The following is a 2652-nucleotide window of genomic DNA, read 5'->3' on the forward strand; positions in this document are numbered from 1 at the left end:
ACGTATTGGAGCAGGAGCTTTCGTGGGTGAATCCCCGCTTCGTCAGAGGCACCAATAGTCCCATATGGGCTAGTGGTCAGGATTCCTGGTTTTCACCCAGGGGGCCTGGGTTTAACTTCTGGTGTGGGAACAGTGCAGAGCTTTTGCCCAGAGTGGAGACAGGAAATGAAAGGAACAGGAAGGGATCCTGCCAGCAGGGGAGTTAGACAGTGTGGGGAGGGGATCCCAGAAGTGGGGGTGGGGCAGAGGTCTGAGGGGAGACCAGGGAAGGATCCCAGCAGTGTGGGAAGTTGAGAGCACAGGCCTGGCATGGGGACCTGGAAGAGTGAATGTGTCCCTCTAAACCCACCAACTGCAGACTAGGCAGGACTGGAAGAATTACGTATTTGTTGGTAAATGTCAATTTCTGTGTAAACGCACAACCCAATGGCAAAATATTTCCATCGATAATTATCAAAATTGGCAGATGGGCAAAGTAAGAAACATGCTGCTTGAGAACTTACCCTGTTGTAGGAGCAGCAGTGATCTGAATGCCTGTGAAGCGGCTTTCCCCCTCCCCTCCCCTCCTACAATGCTGGTGGGATGAAGGGGCTGGTTGAACAGCTGGAAGATCAGAAGAGCTCCTAGATAGACAAGGTGTCTGGGACTCTCATTAGGCAGCATTGTGAGAGCACAGCTGAGCACAGGGCCCCTTCCCCTTTTAAGGACCTGCTCCTCATGGCCTGCGACTGGAGATGACTTGGCTGCATCCGGTGGGTCACACTCCACCTCAGCCAGTGTCCATGCAGGGTCCATGCTCTGGGTGTGTGATCGCTGCCTAATGAGAGTCCCAGACACCTCGTCTACCTGGGAGCTCTTCTGCTCTTCAACCAGCCCATTCATCCCACAAGCATTGCAGGAGAGAGCGGGAGGGGGAAAGCCACTTCACAGGCATTCAGAGAGGGAGAGGAGACAAAAGCGAGGGGGAGGGGAAGTATAACAGACCTTTTGAGCATAGACATCACTGCTGCTCCTACAACAGCAGGGAGAGGCCACTAGGAGCTGAGAAAAGGAAGCCACCATGTTTCTGCCTGGCTTTGAACCAGGGACCTTTTGCGTGTTAAGCAAACGTGATAACCACTACACTACAGAAACTCTGTCACAGGGCTCTGCCCCTCCCTTCATAAGAACATAAGAATGGCCAGACTGGGTCAGACCAAAGGTCCATCCAACCCTATATCCTATCTGCCAACAGTGGCCAATGCCAGGTGCCCCAGAGGGACTGAACCTAACAGGTAATGATCAAGTGATCTCTCTCCTGCCAGCCATCTCCACCCTCTGACAAACAGAGGCTAGGGACACCATTCCTTACCCATCCTGGCTAATATCTATTAATGGACTTAACCTCCATTAATTTATCTGCAAAAAGAACAAAGAGAACATGTGGCACCTTAGAGACTAACAAATGTATTTGAGCATAAGCTTTTGTGGGCTAAAACTCACTTCATCGGATGCATGCAGTTAAAAATTCAGTAGGAAGATATATATACACACAGAGAACGTGAAAAAAATGGGTGTTGCCATACACACCATAACGAGAGTGATCAGTTAACGTGAGCTGTTATCAGCAGGAGAAAAAAACCTGATTTTGGGAGGGGAACAGGAGAAAGGACAAAGGAAGCAAGAGACGAAGAGAAAAGAGGGATCAGACAGTGGATGGAGCAAGAGGTGAAACAAAAAGGACAAACCCTAATGTCCCCAGTGATTCTAAGGGACAAAATCCCAGGTGCAGAATAAAATTCTGCCTCCTTAAGCTCGTGTTTTCCATGCCTAGAATTCAACTGTCACCAGATGGATCAGACTGAACAGGTTTCAAACCTCCAGGAGGCTCTTACCTTCTAAACAGGGACGGCTGTTTTCTAGTAAAATCACTAAAAGGGAAGGAGAAAACTCGAAAGAGGTTCCTCCTGGCGCTCACGTCCGTGAACCCGAATACTCTCTCAGTCCTCAGAGAGAGACCTGGAGAAGGAGACTTGCTGAAGCAAAGCCACAGGGGTCTCTGAGGTTTCCCTGGCCCCTCGCCCCTGTCCTGCCTGGCTGATGTCAGCATCTCTCTGTGAGGTCACCACCTCCCCAGCACCTTTGACCAATAGTCTGAGGTCCTGCAAAAAACCTTTGTGATGTGACTGCCACACCCCTCCCTTGCTGTGCCAATGTCCTGCCCCTGGCCAGGCACTTTGGAGGTTTGAGCTACTCCCTGTGGATCAACCCACTCAAGGAGCGTTCGTTCAAGGCAGCAAGCCGGCTGGACAGGGAAACATCAAATGCTGCTCCCAATGCTACACTCAGTTTTTCAGAAATTAGTCGACTTTATGGCCAGAAGAGACCATTAGAGCATCTCCTGTAGGACACAAGAGCTATTTTGGGGGCAAACACATTCCAGAAAGGCATCTAGTCTTCATTAAATGACATCAAGAGATGGAGAATCCACCACTTTCCTTGGTAGCTTCTTCCTGTGGTGAATCATCCTCGCTGTTGAATATTTGTGCCTTAGTTGTAATATGAATTTGTCTCTTTTCACCTTCCAGCCATTGGGTCTTGTTATGCCTTTCTCTGCTTGATTCAAGAGCCTTTTAATACCCAGTCTTTTCTCTCCATTAAGGCACTTCAACA

At 49.5% G+C, this 2652-nt stretch overlaps 1 non-coding gene across 1 annotated transcript; it reads right to left on the bottom strand.

Annotated features, from left to right (window-relative positions):
• Positions 1–1061: 1061 nt before the first annotated feature.
• TRNAV-AAC lies at positions 1062–1134 on the bottom strand. The gene has a single exon. It is a non-coding gene; the product is annotated as a tRNA-Val (tRNA).
• Positions 1135–2652: the final 1518 nt, after the last annotated feature.

This window comes from Mauremys mutica, unplaced genomic scaffold (assembly GCF_020497125.1).
Source record: "Mauremys mutica isolate MM-2020 ecotype Southern unplaced genomic scaffold, ASM2049712v1 Super-Scaffold_100036, whole genome shotgun sequence".
Taxonomy (NCBI): Eukaryota; Metazoa; Chordata; order Testudines; family Geoemydidae; genus Mauremys; species Mauremys mutica.